Source organism: Zalophus californianus, chromosome 11 (assembly GCF_009762305.2).
Source record: "Zalophus californianus isolate mZalCal1 chromosome 11, mZalCal1.pri.v2, whole genome shotgun sequence".
NCBI classification, from domain to species: Eukaryota; Metazoa; Chordata; class Mammalia; order Carnivora; family Otariidae; genus Zalophus; species Zalophus californianus.
In genome coordinates this window covers 27,858,630-27,882,290 of record NC_045605.1, presented here as the reverse complement: position 1 = coordinate 27,882,290, position 23,661 = coordinate 27,858,630, and the positions used below count along the sequence as shown (strand labels likewise).

The 23,661-nt window shown below is 42.2% G+C and overlaps 1 protein-coding gene across 6 annotated transcripts in view; it reads left to right on the top strand.

The window, feature by feature from the left end:
* The window catches only part of OPCML (opioid binding protein/cell adhesion molecule like), a 1,097,645-nt gene that overhangs the window by 1,046,781 nt on the left and 27,203 nt on the right, over positions 1-23,661 (top strand). The gene's annotated exons all lie outside the window — the stretch shown is intronic.

Below are 23,661 nucleotides of genomic sequence, written 5' to 3'. Positions count from 1 at the left end.
GGGAGATTAGTTTTGTCTAAGATAAAGGAGCACTTCTTCCTTTGGGCCAAAAGGTAATGAGATTAGGTACAAATATAAATTCGTGAGCTGGGAGGTCAGAAAGTAGAGGATGTCACTTGACTCCTAGAATTTATCTACTCAATCTTGGCAAGCACCTTGAAGCTAAGTATGCTGTTCCAAAGTTGTCAGCACTCCTACTTTTAGAAGCAGGTTGAACAGTGGATGGAAGAGTCTGAACTTCGAGTTTAGTTGCACAGAACATTATTAATAGGACTTGAGAGAAGCTATGATCTCCGCCATGTCTTAGTACTTGGTTCCCTTTCCACCTGACCCAGAAACCCCTTTCTCACAGTGTTGCCTTGGGGAGAAGGAGCAGAAACTTCATTTCCCTACTCAATATTCTCTGCTGAGCATAGTCTCCGTGACTTTCTGGGCTTCCACGTGCCAACCTATTAAAGGGAGTGTTAAACTTCATCTCTAACATTTTATATATCTATAAACACTTAGCTCATATGATGCCTTTAAATAATAAAACAAGGTGGAATATAATTAAGGGGCAAAATGAGTTGTACATACAATTTGTGCTGTGAGCAAGTCTTTTTAAGTTGACTAATGTGACATTGTTCTCAAGGAAAAGAAAACTTCAGCATTTTATTTTCAGAATTACCCTTATCTAAATTAGGTCATGGACATGTGAGGGGGGAGGTACTGGAAAAGTCCCAGAGCACCTCTCAGGTGATATAAACTCTTGATTTTCTTTGTAATCCCACTGAAGGGAGAGGAAGGGCCAAAGCAACATGGCTGCGGCTGAGAACAACTTTGCTTCCATCTGAGGTACTATTTCTGCTCGCAGAACAATAAGCCTTCAGGCCAGTGGACGAGTCTGTTATCAGCCAGCAGCAGGCTGAGAAATAATCTCCAACCACCAGCAACAATGGGTGCCATATCTCAGGCCAGGTAATGAGTAGTCTTTAAACTGCATCAGCTCGATTGTATTATCCTTTAGTTTTACACTCCTCGGCCTAGAATAGTCTTATCTTTTGCTCCTTTTGTTGTTCTGTGGAGCCCCTCCCCCCTCCAGAAAGGAAAAGATATTAGGTGACCTTTTTCCTTTCCTTCCAGTTACAAATTTGAAGCCACAGCATTATAAGAAGGCTCTATAAAAATACACATATGTGCATGCATAATTAAAATTACCTGCCTCAGTTTCTTTTGTTTGGGATCTGGGCCAAAATAGCCAAATGCGTATCTGCTGCATATTAATGACAGAGACTCAAGGTACCAGCTTTGGGTGCTTGTTGGGGGTCATGATCTCTGAGCAGGCAAGGGATTAATCTACATCTAGGCAAAACCCATGGATCCTCTGTTGGTGGCACTTTCCACACCAGCTTTTAAACACGCTTATAGACACCTAGTAAGAAATAAGATGCCGGGCTGCCAAAGCCAACTGTTTTCCACAGTGCTGATGCAGTTCAAATCATTAACTGGTGCTTGCAATTTATTCCATTTAAAAGCCATTTCTTGGGGCGCCTGGGTGGCTCAGTTGGTTAAGCAACTGCCTTCGGCTCAGGTCATGATCCCGGAGTCCTGGGATTGAGTCCCGCATCGGGCTCCCGGCTCAGCGGGGAGCCTGCTTCTCCCTCTGGTCCTTTCCCCTCTCGTGCTGTTTCTCTCTCTCTCTCTCCCTCTCTCTCTGTCTCAAATAAATAAATAAATAAAATCTTAAAAAAAAAAAAAGCCATTTCTTATTCTAACAGGAGGTGGCCAGGCCTGATAAAAGTTTATTTTTTTCATGCAGAATTACTTGGACTTTCTCCCATAACCTCTTCCCCTGCTATTGTCTTTTATCCATGAGGCATTCTTCCTGAGTCTGAAGGGAAGGAGAGCTTAGGTGGGAAGGGAAGTTAACATACTTGAGAAGATCAGAACTTCTTTCTCTAGATGAGTGTACATTGGTGGAGACCAAGTCAAAATTATTCCTAATTCACAAGAAAGGAAAGAACAGGAATGTGAAACAGTGACCCAAATATGTAAAATTATTCTACAATCAACCTTATTTTTTTTTTCTTTTTAGATTTTATTTATTTATTTGACAGAGACACAGCAAGAGAGGGAACGGGGGAGGGAGAAGCAGGCTTCCCACTGAGCAGGGAACCCAACTCAGGGCTTGATCCCAGGACCCTAGGATCATGACCTGAGCCGAAGGCAGACACTTAACGACTGAGCCACCCAGGCACCCTTTTTTTTTCTTTTTTTCATTTTTAAAGACACATATATGTTAGTGGTAAAAAGCAAAGAATTTTGTTTCATTAAAAAGAGAAGCATTGGAATAGTTCAAAATGAATTTCAAAAGGAGTTAAACATAAAAATTAAAAAAAATTTGAAAATATATACGATTTTTTAAAAGATTTTATTTATTTACTTATTTTAGAGAGAGAATATGTGCCTGTGAGTGGGGGAGGGGCAGAGAGAGAATCTCAAGTAGACTCCCTGCAGAGTGCAGAGCCCCATGCAGGGCTCAGTCTCAGGACCCTGAGATCATGACCTAAGCCAAAATCAAGAGTCAGACACTTAACTCACTGAGCCACCCAGGTGCCAAAAAATATAAAGGATATTTTTAAAACCTTGAGTTTGGGAATAACCTCTTAAGCCATACTCTAGGTGCAAATGTGATAAAAAGGTTCACAGATTTGGCAATGTTAAAACATATTACAATGAAAGAGAGTCTCATCAGTGGAATGAGAAGATACAAGGCCATCTGGAAGAAAATATCCTCAATATCTATAAGAAAAAAAGGAAGCATACACAGAATGTATAAAGAATTCTCATAAATCTAATAGAAAAAAAGACAATTCGATAGAAAAAAATGAGTAAATAGGAAATATATAGTAGAAAAAATAAGTCGATAATAAATATAAAAAATGATTTATTTCACTAGAAATCAAGTCATTACAAATTATGACATTTAAAGCAAAGGAATTGGCAACATTTTAGGAGGTAAATAACATTTGATTTTGGTGAGGACCAGGGAGGTGGGCGTCCTCACCAACCATAGGTGAGAGTAAGAACTTGGAAGCCCAAGGTAGGTCAATTTGGCAGCACTGATCAAATTTTAATTCAGCATTTCTAAGAATCTTCTAAATAAATTCTTGTAACATTACCAAATAGAGATGTAGAGGGATGTTCATGGAGTATATTTAACTGATAGAAATTAGAAACAATCTAAATACCCATGAAGAGGGGAACATTTAAATAACTTATGGTATACCTTTTTATGCATCCAATAAAAAGAATAAAGAAGAGGGACACCTGGGTGGCTCAGTTGGTTAAGCGTCCAACTCTTGATTTTGGCTCAGGTCATGATCTCAGGGTCATGTGATCAAGCCCCAGGATGGGCTCTGCACTCAGCACAGAGTTTACTTGCCCCTCTCTTTCCCCCTCTGCCCCTCCCACTGCTTGTGTTCATGTGCACATCTGCTCTCTCTCTCAAATAAATAAATAAATAAATAAATAAATAAATTTTCAAAAAGAAAACAAAACAAAAGAATAAGGAAAAGCCATACAGACACAGAAAGGTATGTCCTGGAAAAGATGCAGAGTAGTAAGTATATTCTTATCCCATTTACATAAAATAAAAAAAATCAAGGTGTATATACATCCTTCTATATGTGTATTTGCACACAAAAAGTAATATTAGGATGTAGCACACATTGTGAACCATGCTTTCCTCTGGGGAAGGGAACGGGGTGAGAGTATGAATAGGGACTAATTACCTCTTATACAACATATTTCTTCATTTTTGATTCTTTTAACAATGAATCTACTCATCTATTAATTGCATAAGAGGAAAGAAAGAAAAAAATGCAGATCCCAGTCATATGGTTAACTTATTAATAAATAGAGCAGTTTACTCTATATGAAGTTAATTTAGAATGCCCTGAGAAAAGCATCAGTGCTTTGTTTATCTTCCCAGATAAAAGTTAAGGCAAGGGCTATCAAAACAAGAAATAACTAAAGAAAATAGAGTTATCTGTTTAATGTAAAAGACTATATATGCATTCATTAATTTGACAAATAAGTATAGAGTAACTTTCTAAGCACTAAAGATACAGCAGTGAACAAAATAAAGTTCCTGGCCTCATGGAGCTTCAAATCTAGTGGCCGGTTGGGAGGCAGTAAGGGTGGGGGTGAGGGTCAGAAAATAAATAAGTAAACAAGTATATATATAATGTCAGATGGTAAAAAGTCCTCTGGTAAAAACATAGGCTAAGGAAGGAGGCTGGGGGTCTGCTGGCAGGGAGTGTTTGTGCTTTCATGTGGGGTAGTCAGTGAAGGTCTCCCTTGTGAACAGAGCCCTGAAGAAAGAAACCTGCTCCATCTGGAATAACTTTCCAGACAAGTGACAGCAAGTGCAGAGGCCTTGAAAGGGGAACCTTCTTGATGTGTTAGAAATGCAGAAAAAGAAGGGTAAGAGCTAAGGGAAATGAGAGAGAGACTGGGAACATAATGAAATGCATTTTGTTTATGTGTTAAGTGATTTGTATAAATTATTTAATCTCGGAGACTCCAGGGAGTTGATAATAATATTTCTATGTTCAAGATAAAGAAATTGAGATTCAAAGCAGTTAAGTAACTTGCCCGAGGCTACATGGCCTTTCCTATTATGTGGCCCCGTTATATTTGAACGAGGGTCTCTTCGAATTTGGGAAATATGCCCCATTCTAGAACGGTAGGACCCAAGCTTATCTGCATTTCAGAACCTGTGGAATTAGAATTCCACAGAGAGAGGCCCAATGATCTGTATTTTTAGATATCTGCTTAAATGATACAGATGATTGATCTGCCAAGTTTAGGAACTAAGTATCTCATCTAAGCCCTACCGTCTTGCAGATGGAGAAAATGGACGTCCTCAAAAGTTGAATGGCCTAGGAGTTACTTCTCAATGTGGCAGAGCAGGGCCTAAACCCAGATCCCTGGGCATTCAAAGTTTCTCAAACTTTGAAATGTAGGTCAGGGCTTCTGAAAGGGTAACATGCCTAAGAATAACGTGGGGGCTTTTTCAATTACAGAAGCTGTTCAGTGCACCCAGGATGGGACCTGAGGTGCTATGGGTTCAGCTAGTTTCCCAAGGATGATGATGCTGATCAGGGGCCACAGTTTAAACAGCAAGAACTCTGACTTTCCTGGGGAGTCTATTAGAGCTGTCTGGGCCTCAACACTAAGCCTAGAGATTAGAAAGCTAAGCACTTTCATTTGAGTAGGTAACAAATACTATCTTTGTGCCCAGTGATAGAAAAGAGTGTTTGTATAAGTGTGTGATGGTGCTGGGGAAAGGGATGGTGGTGAAGGGGACAAAATGGGAAGGGAAGGAGATGAACTGATGTAGGCTGAGGATGTAATGAGGTCTCTGAGGCACAACTCCCAGATTATAATTACACAGAAACTGTGAGGGGAAAGTTGTGGCAATTATGCACAAAATTCAAGCCAGAGTTCCAGAGTTCTTGCTTCAGTGATCTGGATTAAGTGGATATTTTTTAACCTGATTAATCCAGATAATTGATGTGAGGGAAGTCGGTTAATCACTCCCTATACTTGCCCTACCAGACCATGCAGCAGCAGGCGAGAAGAGCATTGGTGGTCATTTTGAAACTGTTGGCCCTCTTTTCCTGAGGTCTAGGAACTTTGCCATCTTTGATACCCTGGCCCTTCCCCCTGTGTGACCTTCAGGGACCACTTCCAGCTGCAAACTTGAGCACTGCTTTCCAGGAAACCTAATTGTCCAGGCCTGGTCACCTGCCACCCTCTCTCTGTGGAAATTCACTTCATTGTCATGAATTGCATTATTTGCGTAAGAGATAGGCCAGACAGATTAAGATATATTGTCCTGATTGTTGGATACCTGTTCTTTCTTCCCTTCCAGGGAGGTTAGGATGCAATGTAATTGAAGATGTGTTCTTGTGAGTCTCGTGGCAGAGGAAGCTGCTCTCAGGGACCCTAACAAAGAGGCTCCTGTCCAGGAAGCAAACCTGACTGCATTATTTAGATGTTATAAATCATCATCTCTCCTTCAGTGCTGCTGGCTCCCAGCTCAGGGTGACTGATGGGCAGAAATCATATTTAATGTCCCTGAACCCCAACTTCCCTGGGTCCTCCTGGGTGGGGCTCAAATTCTTAGATGCTGAGTTTTGATTTCATAGGTAATGCCACTCTGTTCGGGAGGTGTGGGTGGCAGTGACTCAATGTGTGAGACTCAAAATTGGGTTCACACTGTCTCCTTTGGTTTATTCAGTATCCACGAGGCCATCATTAATCTCATTCAGCGCTACTGCCCAGCTATAAAGTGAAATAAGTAGTCGTACCTAATTCATGGACTTTCATTTAATTACTGAGATGCTTTGTTTTTCCATCACAGTAGATATCTTAATAAAACCTCAAAGCAATTTTTAAAAATTTAAGTGATTGTTATGGGCATCTTTTTGAGGAATTCTTTTTAAGAGATATCTTTCCTTGGCTTCTTAAACATAGGATGTTTGATGTTTTTTAACATTGTTTTAATGACCCAAGGTCATTGTTGTGAACAGTGCTTTTGAACAATGCTGAGTTTCGAGGATGCTCTCCAGAGCTATCAAAGTGCCTGGTTATTTGCTCCTGTTTAAGATAACCCCCAGTTGCAATGCTTTTGAGGCATGTATCTACTTTTTATAGTTTTTCCTTATTCTTCCTTGCTGTCAGAATGCCATTCATCAATTTTTGCTGCTAAAATTTCATTTATCTTTAGTCAATATACATTTTCCTCCCACAGTCCCTGCCCTGCCCACCTCAGTGCATCAAAGTTTCTATTTTGGCAACAGTTCTCAAAGTGTGATTTATTTACCCTGTGATTAATTGATCCCCAAGACCCTTTCAGGGGGTCTGTGAGGTCAAAACTGTTTTCATAGTATTACTAAGACATAATTTGCCTTTTCCAGTGTGTTGATACTTCTGGTGGTACAAAGGCAATGGTGGTTATACATGCTAGAATCTTAGCACTCATCAATTATGTATCATCAAATTCTGCTAGCCTTTTTTTTCTTGATGATGGGTATAAGATTTATCGAGGAAAGATTTAAAAAATTACTCATCAACGACACAAGGTCATACATAATGAAACCTCTTCTGCATCTGTAAACCCCTAGGGGTTTTTTTTTTTATATATATACATACATTACATCATTAGTTCTGCTAGTCTTCATTGTATTCCTATTCAGAGTAAGAAAAAAAGCAGTTTAATTTACAACTAAGAATGTTCTTATTGAAGCAGCAAAAATTGTTATAACATCTCAACACTGGAATACATGACTTTACTATTCTGTGAAATGTAAAAGAACATATGCATGAAGCACAAAGTATGGTGGTTTCTCAAGGAGAAATCATTTGTTAGGTTATTTGAGTTGTGAGCTGAAGTAACACACCCCCTCCCCAACCAGAAAAGAGAATTTTTACTTGGAAGACCAAGTCACAGATACTTGTGGTTATTCAGACTTGGTTTTGGTGATATGACAGATATTTTCCTGGAAATGAATAATGTGAGCCTGTCACTTAGAGGAAAACAACTGACAGCATTTGTTATAAAAAATTATCAAAAATAGAATTTGAACTTTCAAGCTAAAACTACAATTTTGGAAAACATGGATTTGTTATCATGAGCTGGATAGGTTCTCAATGCCTAAAGATTTTCTGATGTAATTGGTGGTGACATTAACAGATGTGATTTTTTTTTTTATTTTGTATAATGAAATGTGTCAACATTTGGAGATCTACATATATCAGTGAATGAAGATTTTCTAAATAACTGATAATGTTCCAAAATAGTGCACAGAAAAAAAATCCATCCAAAGGGAAAGATAAGACAGTGGCTTTTAAAGTAACAGAGTATAAAACGTTCATTTATCAATGTGGTTTCTGATTTCATATTGAAATCAAGGCTTAAGAAACTACCACTTGTCATGTTTTGGTGTATATCAAAAAGGAATATCTGCAATTATCTTAAAAGGCTGCTAAAATATTATCTCTTCCAAGTGCATCTCTGTGTAAGGCTGCATTTTTTCACATACTTCAACCATAACCTCTCACGACACATTGAATGAAAAGCAGATAGGAAAATCTGTCTTCTGTTAAGGCAGACATTGAAGATATTTGCCCAAATGTAAAATCTTTTCTCAATAAATTTTTATTTTGGAAAGTGTTTATTTTCCATAGAAATGTCTTAGTTATGTTAGAATATAATGGGTTTATTATTGTTATTTTAAAGCAAATCATTAAATATTTTAAATTTTGTCTCAGTTTAATATCTAATATGGTAAATATCAATAGGTATAATATAATAGTAAAGCATATTCTTTGAGGTCTTTAATAAATTCCTAAGTGTCAGTGGGTCCTGAGACCAAAAGGTTTGGGTACTGGTATATTATGGTGATAGATGAACTCTTACTCCTTACTTATTATTGCCTCATCAGAGCTTGACAACAATCATGCAAGGGAAGCTAGTAAGGAATCACCATCATTGACTTGCTGAAGAAGGGATGGAGGCATAATTAAATTGCAAGTCTAGATTAGAATCCACATTTTGTAGCCCCTGGTCAGGATTTGTTACACCACAGGTAGCCCAGGGAAGGGGATATAACCAGACTTAAGTAACTTTTGCCTGATACTAGTGTAAGTCAGGTCTGAGTGGGCTCCGGAGGTGTTCTTTTAGGAATTGTGCATGCTCTTTGCTGCACAGATTGTGTGGCATTTATTTTTTTCTACTCAAACACCATTGTCTCCCCGACCATTGCCACATCCTCATGTATTATTTTCCTACCCCTTGTCAGTCTCCTTTAAATGTTACCTTACTGGAGCGGTTGTCTCTGACCACCCAGGATAGAACAGCCCATTCCCCATTCCCACAGCTCTCCACCCAATTCAGCCTGCTGTGTTTATTTCCTATGCACTACTGGCATGAGGGTTGGTCGACCAGTTCTCCTCCCTGGAATCTAAGCTCTTAAGTGTGTGCTCTGGTCTCTGCGTGCCACGATATACAGTTCTGTGCCTGGCACAAAAGAGGTGTTCAACATTTGTTGAATGAGAAAATGAATGTTTTGAGGTGTTTGGGATGTTTTTTGGAATCAGTGGTCTTGTCAGATAAGTACTCTCTGAGAGAAGTTCTGGATAACACTATATTGGCTGCATGCATCACCATCCTCCTCTGAGCAACAATAGCAGTGATTGATTGTCCATCATGCTTCAGAAGGAGTAAAATGTGGAGATTAAGAGCACTCCTTCCTAACTGTGGGACCCAGGTCAAGCGACTGGCCTGAGATTCAGTTTCTTGAGTGATTGCCAAGTGTCTTATGTTGCTTTCCTTAAGAAGCAGTCTCTGACACTGAAATAGGAATTTTATTGGGAATTTAGCAATAACAACTTTGTTAGTGCATGAGCAAGCAGGTCAGTGGCTTGGAGAAGTTGAACTAAACACGGTTGTAGCACAAGCCTGGGCCCATCCTATATGGTCTCTGATGCTGAGAAGGCCTTTAGAGTTGACTTTGATCAAGGCCAAGGGACCATCCTCTGGAGCAGTCAGTGGTTGGATGCATGCTGCCAAAGAAAGGGACATAACATTGGTCAGGACCATCTACCACTCTTAATTTCCTGAGGGGACTCAGCAGACAGCACTCCCTACAGCTGGGAAAGTGAGTGTTTCAGTAAAGAAGAAGGAATCTGGGAGGGTACACCATGGCCTTCTCCATAGAAAATGAAATGAGAAAAATTCATGGCAAGTGCTTGTCAGACAGTAATTACTTGGTACATTTCAATTATTATTGTTATTATTTTGACCTTTCTGCACAATCCTTATTACTGTCTGATGTTATATTTGTTATGTATTGGTTGTTATTTATTAATTGTACCTTCACTGAAAGGCAGGGATTTTATATCATTTGCTGCATTATGATTAGTCATTAATCAGTCCCTGGAACATACTAGGCTTTCAATGCATACATGTTGAGGGGATGAATTGTGTTGTGTGTGTGCGTGGCCCTAATCAACCACTATAGTGTAAGCTTTTTCAGAGGCAGGGTATGTCTCTTACACCTCTTGTTCTTGTCCCTTGTTACCTGTTTGAAGGGACCATTCCTTAGGTGGCATTCAAGGCCCTTCCCATCTGGCCCCCCTCTGCTCCTATGCTTCCTAACTGGTTGGACTCCCTCCTATGTCTGCACCTTGAACAGCCCCCCCACACTTCTGCTGGGAACACCATTTCCGAACTTCTTGACTGTGCTAATTCCTCTTCATTCCCTAGCTCTCAGATCCTCCTGGAACCTTCCACACCAGTCTGGTTCTGTTCCTCCTGTCAGCTCCCATGCTCCCTGGCTTCCCCCTTTGATGAACTTACCACACTCCATATTGCAATCATCTTTCTGACCCTAAGACTCCAGTGAGGATCTTCTCATTTGTCTGTTTTCCTACTGCCTGACACAGGCATTGTGGTCTAACAACAGGATTAATATGTTTTTATACAACCAGAGAATTGTAAAGAGTATTATAAAAGGTATTGTTTAAATCTTCAAATAATTTTAACTGGACTATGTTGAACAATAGAATGATAAAACCACAAATTTCTTTGATAACTTTCCCCTGACAAGTTCAAAGCACTATGCATGTTCACTATTGTTCTGTCCTCCACACTTGATGACTTAGGTGAATTATGTTGCTTTTTGATGGAAGTCGGTTGGACTTCCACCCTCACCACTCTCTACATGAAACACGGGTAGAATCATTTATCACTTACTGAATAAATGGATGAATAATGTGGTTATGGGCTAACTGGGAAGACCTAAAGTCCTTTCGGCTCTCTTCTATTGCTACCGACAGCAGCGTACTTGGAAACGAACAAGATGCATCACGAGGTTATTAGCCTAAGTAGATGGAATTTTCTTCCAATTAAAATGCACAAACCCTAAAATAATTGACTAAAACTAAATTTTAAAGTTTCCAGCCTAGTGTGACCTCTCTTGCCTTAAAATTCCTTTAAGGGTTATCAGAATTCTTAGCTGTTTAATTCACGCAACCTTGGACATCTTTCTTTTGTTCTGACTTGCTACCTAAATCTTTCATTGTTAATTAATATTATATCTGTTTCTGTGTTGTTTCCCCTACTGGACTGTGTTCTGCATAACAATGGGAACCTGTTTATCACTAACTATAGTTCATAAAAAGCCTAGGAGTTCTCTGAACCCCCACAGGTGCCTCTATGATTTGAGGAAGGAGGAAGAGAACAAGGGAAGGAGACAGAGAGAAGGTACAAATGGTTGACAGTGATCCCTGCACTTAGGTCCTTGGTTCCTCCACATTCCCCACCCCAACCCCAAAGTAGCAGCTCAGCTTTTATAACTCAATGAATTTCCAGTGTAGGATCTTATAGGCACAGAAGGTTCTGCTACTTAAAAACAGGTTTTATAGCCACTAACCATTAACACATATCATCTGTTATATGAGCCAATGTCTGTTCTTTCCCTACTAAAATGTAAGTGAGGGCAGGGATCCTAGTGAGTGTAGTAGGTAATCTTTCATATACAGATGAATGAATAAATTAATTTGACAAAGAATTAATTTGACAAAGATGGTGTCGATTGAATTCCAATTGGCTTAACATATTTAAACACAAGAGGACTTTTGAGTTTGGGACTATTTAAATGTAGCATTATCATATAATGTATTGTCTACACTGAAACCCTTTTGAAGTGAAAGTGTGACATTCTTAATTACTCAGGTCAACAGATGAAGATAGTGGCTGCTTCTGACAGAGTAGGACGTAATTCACTCTCTTGAATGACATCTCAAAGGGATCTTGATTGAGGGCAAATTTGAAAGTTTAACCTTTGGCCAAGGGGATTTCAGTCCTATTTATTTCTGCCTTGTTAGAAGTGGTTATTACAGGAAACAAATCCAGTGTTGGCCTTGTTGCCGATTACTCACTTCTCCCAATTTTTGAGTGTCTGAAGATTAGAGCTACTACCAGAAGAGTAAAGGTTCCTTTGTGGGCTCAATGATAGCCTATCACCAGTCCTGGGCTCCTGTCTCTCTGACGCTGAGGGAGACAGCAATGAATAGGCTTTCCAGGGACAGGGAGCGTAGCTATTATTTTTGCCATCTCTGCTACCATTCCCCTCCCAAGCCCTTGATAGGGTCCTATCTGTGAAAGTGGATCAGTTATTCTGAGGGCAATACCAGAACCAGAGATGAGAAGACAGAATAGGGGAACCAACATGGCTAACAAGGACAGTCCTTTGGCAATGAGGTACCTGAGTTACAGGACCCCCGGCTGTAACACCTAAGTTCTCTGAGTTCAGTTTTTCCAGTATTTCCAAGGCATCCACCTATGAGTGTAGGACAGAGTGTGTGATCGTTTGCCACATAAAGCAGTGTTGTGGTCCTGTGCTGAATTTAAGGAGTTCACAATAAAGTTGAAATGAGATGAGCAAGCCCAGTGAAACTCCTTTTCAATGTTGGTATTAGGATCATAGGATTTAGATCAGGCCATTTCAGAATGTCCCTGTTGTATTTTAGGAGACGGTTTTGACCTGTAATATATCCCAGTTTATGTGATACATTCTATTATAATCGTGTTCGTAAAATTACAAATGTCTCCCAGGAAGAGGGTGAATCAGATGTTATCCTGGCACTGCCCCTGACATGCTCATTCGGTCTGGGGTCAGTGCATGATTACTAAGCCCTACTGGAAAAAAAAAAAATAAATTGACATTTTAGACTGAAAATCACATCGTTGCCAGGTGGTGTGCATGCTGGCTGTGTACAGATATTATATGTCCCTGCAGTCATGAAGCAATTTATGTGCTGGAGTGGATTTCCCATAAGTTAGTTCATCCTGTTTCCCATAGAGCAGCTTGATTGGATGTGAAAGCGGTCCCTCTCTCCTCTCTGCAAGAGAATTGGTTACACAAAACCACAAACCCCATTTCATCCCAGTGAGGGAGGGCTGCTGCCACATCCCCAAAGGGCACAGGGTGCTGGTTCCCTCCTTCCTGTCTGCACTGTGTCCTCACCCCAGAGCCTCTCTGAGGGGCTGTCACTATGAGCAGCTCATGGAAAAGGCAGTGGAGCATCCCCACTGCGGAGGGGCCGCCCAGCAGGATGATGAGGTGCTTGGTGGCTCCTGATTAGATATTAGCCCACTGAAGCCTGACCTCAGAAAGGTGGCCTCTGGCTCACTGAGCATTGGTCCTTACCCTTCCAAATCAGACTTCCACAGCCAAACTTTTAAGATGACTTTTCTTATTGCTGACCTCTCCGAGTTCTTGGCCACAAATGCTGATTTACTCAGACCTTGTTTTCCAAGAGCAGGTTATGGCCTGAAAGAAGCTGGGTCTGTAAAGCTAGAAACAGAAATGAAAAGTGAGTTTATCGTCATTTGGAGTCTAAAATTAGAGACCACACAAATGAGACCAGAATGAAATGATGTGTGCGAGAGGATTAAATTCAATAGATGATTACTGAGTGATTTGTATTTGCCAGACTTGGTGTTTTATTTTACTTTTTTTAAAGATTTATTTATTTATTTTAGAGAAAGAGAGAACATTAGAGGAAGGGGCAGAGGGAGAGAGATTCTCAAGCAGATTCCATGCTGAGCATGGAGACTGAGGCAGGGCTCTATCTCACGACCCTGAGATCACGACCTGAGCTGAAACCAAAAATCAGATGCTCAACCAACTGCGCCACCCAGGTGCCCCATAGGCCTGGTGTTTCTAATCCCATCCACCTCATCCTACCCCCCACCCCCCCCAAAAAAAATCCCACCTATGCTGCTTATCATGTGCTTTGTACATAGTGGGCATTTTTCTTGCTAATCATATGAAAGTGGGAAAGTATGACGAGAAAGCAAAACATGAACATAGCTCTTGGCTCCTGACAGCAATTTCCCTGAGGTCATTTTACAGGGCAGAATTTTTTCCCTGGAGCCAGAATCCTCTAACCAAGAGCCATCAGTAATTGTCCTGAGAAAAGCAGTCAGAGTGATAAAATAACTTACAGTTCGTTTCCAGAATTGTCCTACCTCCTCCCCTTGCTCATGCTGTTTTCCTGACTTACATGCTGATCCAGCTCTGCCTGCTGAAATAACAACATGTCAGAGCCTGCTTCAAGTACTACCTGCCCTGCCCATTCATCTCGTGGCACCACCCTCCCACAGCTAAAGAGTACCAGATATTTCCTCTAAATCCCGATAAAGGTTTCAGAGAGCATGCATCTATTGTGTTATTTCTTGCTAGGTGTATATATAGGTATGAGTCAATCTGTCTTATCCTCAGCATTGGCCAGTTAGGTGATGGAAAACCAGAACTGGGTTTCATTAGTGCGTTCATTCATTCATTTTTAATATTTGTCAGCCCCTGTTTGTGAGGTCCTACCATGGGTCAGGAATGGCACGAGGTCCTGGGGAAGCCACTGTGCATGGCATGGATGGTCCTTGCATTGACTGAGCTTCCTTCTAGAGGGAGATTTGGACAACTAACCAGACATTTACACTCCATTGCAGGGTTCCCAACCTCAGCACTATTGCTACTTGGGAACAAAAAATTATTTGTTGTGGCAGATTGTCCTGTGCCTTGTGGGGTCTTAAGCATCCACCCTGACTTCTACTCTCTAGATATCAGTAATATCCCTTTTCTGACCCCCAGTTTGCCAACCAAAAGGGTCTCCAGACATTGCAAAGTGCTCCCTGTGGTGGAAAGTCACCAGCCTGAGCATTACTGCACTACAGGGATAAATGTAATTATAAGTACAAGTTCTATGGGAGCCTAGAGAAGGGACGTCTAAGACTTTAAGGGTCAAAGAATCAAGGCCTTAGCAGGAAACAAATGGCACACTGGATTGTGAAGAATTGTAGGCAGATTTAATACGAGAATTATTTACAAGGTATGGAAAGGGTATATAAAGGGAACCCATATCCAAGGTTAATAACAGCAGGATTTTTCTTGCCCCAGGCCAGAGGGGGATAGTTGGACAATTGCTGGGTTAAAGGGGGGAGTTATGTGGAGAGGGCTGACTCGAGAGAAGCCATGTTCTTTGGTGAAGTGTCTCAGTCATGGGAGGTGACCCTCCTGGAAAATTCACATTTGAGCTCACTTTCCTTCTTTCTGATCACCTGCTGGGCTTCCTAGTGGTCACGTCAAACAGAAACCAATGGCAAGGGAACCAGGTGGTGTAGCCCATATTAATCAGGCACTCAGAGAAGAAAGCAGGGCATAGAAGGCTGACAAGTGTTTCTAGAAGGTTGAAAAGGAAATATTTAGTGCAGCAGATTTCCCTGAAAGAGTCAAATCTAAGTTGAGACTCAAAGGATGAGTCAGAGTTACTTGAGGACAAGGTAAGAGAAATAGCACATGTGATTTCTATTCCACAAAATTCCATTATAAGAATCATTGTTACATTTATTGTTAATCTCTTGAGCCCCCATCAGCCTGGCATATGAGAAATTCAGTCTAAGTGATGTTTTGGGGGGACTGTCTTTCCTCTCTAGAGCATCCGGAATGCTGAGGAAAGGGTCTCTAGTTTTCAGTCGTCAGTGGTAGGAGTCCTTCAGTCCTAGGTTGTAGGGACAATTCATTCCTTGAATAAAGGAACAAAGAAAGGGAGAGAGGAAGGGAGGCAAGGAGGGGGGACAAGTAGATCTCAGCTTCTGGATCCATCCTCATCTTCACCCAGTTTGAGGTGCTGTCACCTACGGGGCATTTGCATGGGAAATGAACAGGTGATCTGCTTTGGTGGAGACACCTCTGTAAACCCCACCACTTGGCTATCTATCCCCTGCCCCCCAGCTGGCTGGTCTACTCCCACCTCTCTGAGCCAAGACTCTTTGTTTTCCTGTTTATTTAAAACAAAAGCCTGGATGGTAATCATCTTCTGGGTGCCTAGCAACTGCTTTAGACCCCATGACACAGAAGTCATTAACAATCCTGACGTCAGAAGCTCAGGATGGAGAGCAAAGTCTTTTGTATGTATTTTTTCATCCTCCACAAAGGTACATGAGGTTCTAATGAGACAGGCAGTTTATACTTTGCACCAACATTAAAGCACCTAAGTAGTTAAGGGAGTAGGTGGGGAGCCTACCAAAGTCAGCAGTCAGCCATGTGACCCAAACCCAGAGCTTCCTCGTGGTCAGGCCCCGTGCATACTGTAGTTCTTACAGCTCTCCTGCACAAGAACTAAACCGCCAAAAAATTGTGCATGACTTACTTATTTTTACCTGCTCATGTGTTGACTCTTTGGAATGAAAACACTGGAGCCAAATGTTTTCTTCAACACAGCAGGACCCCTGGCTGCCTCGGTGGCTGACCGCAGGTCTCCTCAAGTGCTCTGTGCCTCCATCGCAGGAATTAACCTGGCTGCCTCCTCCTGTCTTCTCTGTATCCTGCTTCCCCATCATCTCATCGGTGTCCTTGCTAATTCGACAAAGTTAATACCTGATTAATAACTCCTATGATAGAAGAGTTCCTGGATGAGCTGTAGCCCCCATTTACAATCTGCTGGTGATTGAAAAATTATGTTCAGTTCAGTAATAATTGATGGAAATGGTCTCTTCTCTTCTGCAGCTGATTGGCTTTGTAATTGTGATTTAATAATGTAAATACCACTTGTTTTCTTCTCAAGATGAATTGCCTTCTGATTTGCTAGACTCAAGGCTCATTGGGCTTTCTTATATCTTTGTCTCTTCTCCTGAGGTTATAGGTGAGATCTATTCATTATTTTGCTCTATTTTTCTTTACATTTTGAATCAATAGTTGGAAGGAAGACATTTTTTTCAACCAGCTATTGGTGATCAAATGTTAGACCTAAGACTTATAGAAATAATTTAGAAACAGGAGCCCTGGGTGGGTAAGTAAGTGATGTACTCAAATGTACACAGAGAGCTAGACATTGCTCACGAACTAGTATAGTGCTATTTCCTAAATGATGAGGAAAGCTCAAAACGAATGGATGTGATTTTGTGATTTATAATAAGAAATACATATTTGGTCTTTGTCCAGTTCCTGGCACAGAGCTTCAAAAACCCTTGGAATTTCCTGTGACAACAGGAAATGTACCTTCTGTTATGTTAACGATGAGACTTTTGGAAAGCACCTAAGGATAGAGGATGGTTGCCAGGGTAGCCAATCCTGTGATTAGAGAGTTGGAATGTTCATTCTTCCCTACCCCACCACCACCACCACCTCGGGGAGGGGACAGGGGCTGGAGATTGAGTTCAATCACCAATGGCCAGTGATTTGCTCACTCATGTAATCAAGTCTCCAGAAAACCCAAAAAGGCAGAGTTCAGAGAGCTTCTGGGTTGTTGAACATCCAGATTCAGGGAGAAGGGTGAGCTCCGAGGGCATGGAAGCTTCATGCCCCTCTCCCCATTCCCTGCCCTATGCATCTCTTCCATCTGGCTGTTTGTGAGTTACATCCTTTTATAATGAACCGAAAATCTAGTAAGTAAAATATTTCCCTGAGTTTCGTGAGCCACTCCAGCAAATCAGTCAAACCCAAGCAGGGGTCACAGGAACCTGTGATCTACAGCCAGTGCACGGAAGAACAAAGAACAACCTGGATTTTCAGTTGGCATCGGAAGTGGGGGAGCAGGGGCATCTTGTGGGACTGAGCCCTTCCCTGGTGGGATCTGATACTATCTCTAGTTGGATAGTGTCAGAACTGAAGGACACCCAGCTGGTGTTAATTGCTTGGGGTGGGGGATGAAACCCACGCATCAGAACTGGTGTCAGAATTGCAAAGGCTCTGTATTTTACTTTCTTTATTGAATGTTTCTCTACTGTTATGCATACATACCATATGTGTATCTGTGTGTTCATATGTGAATTATACGCAACATGAAATAAATACCACACTGTTACTTATATTAATTTCATGACTTACCATCAAGGTACAGTGTTCTATAATTGAAAAAAAAAACCCTCTAGTGTTGCGTGTAAGTGGAGCAAGCTCAAGGCCAGTCTGAAGGTGTCTGACACTGTGCATCCTGACCCGTTCCCTTCAGAAGCTCCCTGTGCAGTCGTCCTGGAAATCTAGAGGCACCACCTGCCTAGCGACCAGGCTCCAGGCACCTGCCTGACATGGCATGTAATACAGCAGCCCCTTCCAACCTCCATATTTTTGTCCAGGATCCTTCAACCCAAGCCTGCCTTTTTGGAACTCAGTCATCCTTACAATCCTCCTTGCTCTTCTCCCCCAGACTGACATTGTCTGCCAGGGAGGCAGAGGCTCCATGCTTCCTAAAGTAACAAAAACAAAAGTGACAAACTCATCTGAGCCAATAGGAAACAAATCTAGGAATTTTCAGGACTTTTCTCCCTCTCCAGGTCAGATGTGTTAATTTTGACAGAGGCCTGTTGGGTTATTTATGACCACTGTGCATAAGGAAACCCAGCAAAGGCAGACAGGAAGGGGAGCACAGCAGGGGTCTGGTGAGGGGTCTTTCAGAGGCTGACAAGCCCTTGCTTGAGCCTTCACATCCCTCCCAATGTGCTGAGCTGCCACATTTTCCAGAACCAGAGCCAGCCCCAGGGTTTGAGGGTAGAAACAAGATTCACACCTCCAAACTTCCCTACCCAGGGGCTTTGGGCCTTGATCAAATGCTGATTGCAGTCCAGAGACTCATGGTGAGACCACAGCATCCCTATGTACTGGGGCAGAATTAAGTTGAGAGAAGAACAGTGGCTAAGGAGCTAAGAAATAAACTGGCCCAATGCCCTCATTTTGCAGATAAGGAAACTGAGGCTGCCCCAAGTAAAGTGGATTGTCCGGAGTTCCTGGCTAATTAGTAGCAGAGCGAAGACTCCTAGGTTTCCATTAGGCCTATGTTCATCAGGGTTCTCCAGAGGAACAGAACCAGAAGGATATATAAAGAAACAGATAAGACAAGACTTACTATAGGAACCAGCTTGAGTGGTTATGGAGGCGAGAAGTCCCCTGATCTGCCATCTGCAAGCTGCAGGATCAGGAAACCTGGTGATGTAATTCAGTCAGAATCTAAAGTCTGAGAACCAGGTGAGCAGATGGTGCTGCTTAGAAATCAGCCTTAGAAATCACCTTAGAAATCAGCTGGTCCTGAGGCCAAAGGCTTTAGAAATGGGGGAGGTGGGGGTACCCACTTGTATAAGTGCCAGGAGCTAAAGGCCCAAGAACCTGGAGCTCTGACGTCCAAAGGCAGGAGAAGACAGACATCCTAGCTCAAGAAAAGCGAGAGAGAATTTGCCCTTCCTCCATCTTTTTGTTCCCTTCAGGTCATCAGTGGACTGGATAATGCCTACCCACATTAGCGTGGGCAATCTGTTCTACTCAATCTGCCAAATCAAATGCTCATCTCTCATAGAAGCACTTCATAGACACACCCCAGAATCATATCTACCAGCTATCTGGTCATCCTTTTGCTCGATCAAGTTGACACATAAAACTAACCATCACATGGCCCCTCAGATCATGTTGGTTCTGTTCTGGTGCAGCCACAGATCAGTTCTGATAGTGGGGGTGCAGGGGAAATTTGGGTTGCGGTTCTAAGTGTTGGGCCTTTACTACTGCCAGCCCCCCCCCCCCTTTGCTTGTCTCTCTTCTGTCTTCTGGTTGGGAAGGATTCACAAGGTGAGCCACATAACTAAGAAGGGATATTTTTAGCCAAGGCAGGAGAGGACAGAAAGCAGAGAGAAGCATCATTTTCCTGCATTTGGAGTTACCCTCAGACCCATGAAGATGGGTCTCAAATCAGATAAGTGGATGATTAGTTATACCTATAAGATATTATCCCAACCTACCGATCGAGAGGAGGGAAACAAGAACAGCTACTTGTCAAAATCTGCATGAATAGGATTCTTAGAAGGGAACGGAAAGAATTAATCTCCCCCATTAATACAAGACATTACCCTCAGACACACACAGCCCTTCATAATTGTCAAAACCTCTTTCCTCCCCATCACCGAGCAGTGACAGCACAATGACAGATGAGAGCCACCTTGAAATTGCTGTGGTGTCTTTATTCTTGTGCCTGTATTGTCAAGACCCCAGAAAAAGCTAGGGTGGCCTAGGTCAATTCTGCAGTGTGCATGCCTGACTGCAGGAAATGTCTTATGTTTCCATATAGGTCAGTGACCCTGAGCTTCTCGGTTGGAACTCTGCCCATCAGCACCACAGTTGTCAGATTTCCAGAACTTAAGGAATTCTGTGGGATTTCTGGTCACAGACTGTATTGCTAAGTTATAAAAAAACTAGAAATGACCTCAGAAATCATCCAGTACGTGTTTTTATCTGATAGGAAAAAATAGTGTAGGCTTGGGGTGCTAAAAACATTTACTCAAAGTCACATAGCACATTAGTGGCAAAGTGGGGGTTAGAACCAGGTCTTCTGATCTCTAATTCGGTACTTTTCTCCCACTTACTCCTGCTCTTGGCAGAGTCACAGAAGACCGTGGGTATTGTGACTTCTATGGGAACGAGGCTAAGAAGGGAGGCCAGGAAGATAGTTGTCTTTCATGAGAGGTCAGCTTAATAAGAGACCAAGTCAGATGATAAGAGGCAGACAGACTTGCCTAGAACAGCACAAGGTGCAGATACAGAGGGCCCCTTGACAAGAAAGTTGCCAAAGCAAACCAACATCACATCAAGAGCTCTTGGCCCCAAGGGCGGAGACATTGCCCACTGAGTGCACAGCTCCTCATTCTTCCTTTCAACGGCCGCTATAGCTGAGTGCGTGACCATAGCTCTCTGCCCTTGATGCTTCAGAGCTCAGGCCCTCCAGCTCGGTGAAGTGTGCACAATGTCTCAGGTGTGGCCTGCATGCCAAGTATGCTGCTTGGCTTAGTGGGTATTCTGCCTGGAAGCGAATACAAGGATTTCAAAAACATTAATGAATGTTGATGATTAGCATCATTGTCATGCGGTTGTGCTATTGGGAGCTAATCTGGGGGGAGACTAAAAGGTAGAGAATAAGAGAAGAGGAAGGAAGACAGGAAGCAGGAGGAGTCAGGCTGCACCAAGTCTTCATCTGCAGACACTGGACTGTGTTCTGCCTCAAAAGAGCATCTCCCCAGTAGCCTGAAGGGGCCCTGTGGCTGCTTCCGTGAGTGTTCTGGACCATCGTAACCATTTCAGAAGGTGCAAATCTGGTCTGGTATCCAAACTGCCGGGACTTCGAGCCAGCATCTGTGGAACCCCAGCTGGGTTTCTGTCCTGCAGGGTGCAGTGCTGATGCCCTCACTCTAGTTGGCCTTGCCTCTGAGCAGCTGCTCTAGCCTGCAACCCCACAGAAAAGTAGTTAGCTCATGAGCCTCAAGCTCCAAGGAAGGGAGCACACAGAGTCATGCTGGACCCTCATTTAGCAGAGTCCTACATCTGAGAATCCACAATCTCCTTGGGGACCAAACCACTGTCTCTCATTGAATTTAAAAGCGTGGGTGTTGGGACAGCCCCACAGGCAGAGAAAATGCAAGCAGCAGCCTGGACAAATCCTGATGGCCGGCCTTTCCAGTGGCTGGAAGTATAGTGGCCACTCAGATTATCACCCAGAGCAGCACAATGTTGAGAGCGGAAGTGACCATTAATTAATAATGAGGCTTGGAAAACAGGTGTCCACTGAGAGTGTACCGGACAGACTTAACTATATGGTTACCCTACTTGTAAAAATAACAAAGGCTTCCTTGGTGTTGCTATAGAAAACATTAATCCCCAGGGAAAACAAGCCAAGTGCAGTTGGTATTGGAAGGAAAGTTTTAATTCCTCCCAAAGCACATAAAAGGTAAAGCATTTGGTCTGATATTGCTCTTTATTAGAAATAATCTGAAGAGTTTGGACACCACTTGCTCCCCAACAGATTCTGACAAATAGACTTGCTGTGAGCTCAAGAAGCCAAGTTTTCAAGCACCGTCTGGTGTTGGGTACTCACTGACCACGTGGTGGCATGGGGCATAGCCGTGCCTCCAAAACACTATTTTCTTTGAGAAACTGGGCCTAGGTGATTGGTCATCCCTGTTTAGGCTAATGCAAGACAGGTCAAGTCAAATTTTCTTAAGACATATACAAGACATACATATACAAAAAAGCAGTATCTCATTCAGTGCCTTGATTAATTTTTTAAAAATTATTGATTATTTTTTAAAGTAGTAGTTTATTTCGACTAAAGCATAGAATTCCTTCACTCTTTAGTTGTTAGTAATGAAATAACCTTTTTGGTTCAGAGTGCAAATAGTATTAATGAAGGAAGAAATCCTGTAATAAATAAAAACTTTTCAAATGTCCTTAACATTTTGTCAATAACTCAGCTGTTTCAGCTATGCTTTCTAAAAGTCATGATGTTGTTTTCCTCAACCTTTATGTCTTTTTGGCCTGAGCTGTTTATTTCTGTTCATGTGTGGATACTTTGTAGAATATAAATGTTAGCTACTTTTTTTTAACCATGTCAGCTACTCTGTTCTCCAAATGGATTTAAGCTCCTGCCTCCGCCATTTGTCTGCATATATGTGAATTTCTGGCTTTCTGCATTCTGTATCCTCATGCTCTCTGTCTCCGTGTGTGTGTGTGTTTGTGTGTGTGTGTGTGTGTGTGTGAGGGCGTGCACATATTCAACTCCTCTCTTCTTTATCCAGCATGCACTCGGAACTCCCACTGAAAGGGTATGTGCCTCATGCTTGACAGTACCCTGGCTCTTTCTGTATCACTCACTCAGGACTACTCCCTCTGGGTCAACAGTATCATCTAGATTATAAAACTCTCATGTCCTGATTTTTCTTATAGTGAATGAACCCATTTCAGAAAAGAACACAAGGAAGACCAAACTAACTACATGTCTTCACTGTGATTTGGAGAGAGAGACTCTTGCCCTGATGCTCTGTGTCTGTCCATCTGGGCATCCCTTTCCACTGTGGGCTGATGAAGGGCAGTCAACGCTGTCAGGCCCAGGCCCTGCTGCCATTACCTTGCAAGGCTCCCTTTCCCAGACTCACCTGCTGACATCCCAACTGTATGTCTCTCATAGAGGCCAGTGGACAGTCAATAGAAGGCCTGAGCACACTCAGAAAAAGTTCTGTGCAGAACTTTATGGACTGCGCACTGGGTGTTATATGCAAACAATGAATCATGGAACACTACATCAAAAACTAATGATGTAATGTATGGTGATTAACATAAAATAATAAAATAAAATTAGAAAGAAAAGAAAATGACAGACTTAGGAAATTCACCACTGCCAGGCAATTCCTTTGAGCCTCCGGCTCCCGGGAGCATTATTAATGTACTCTTCCCCCCCCTAGAAACTCACCTGACTTTCACAGTCACATATTGATCATGTCATTAGACAACTTACTGTCAGCCTCAGGGAAGGCAGCCAGCAAGGCAGCCCTGGACAGGGGCAAGCCACCCCTCCCTTGGGCAAGGTCCTGGTGGCGGCAGCCTGAGAAACGTTGTCTGAGCCCATGACAAAGAGCTTCTGTCACTGCCAGCAAGTGAGACGTTGACCCAGAGGCTCAGTCTCCAAACCAAAATGACTTTAGCACAATTCAATTGCTTGTATTAATTAAGGGAAAATGAAACAGTGGGTTTATCACACTTTTCATTAACTCCAATGCAGCGAAGGGATGTATCTGGGAGT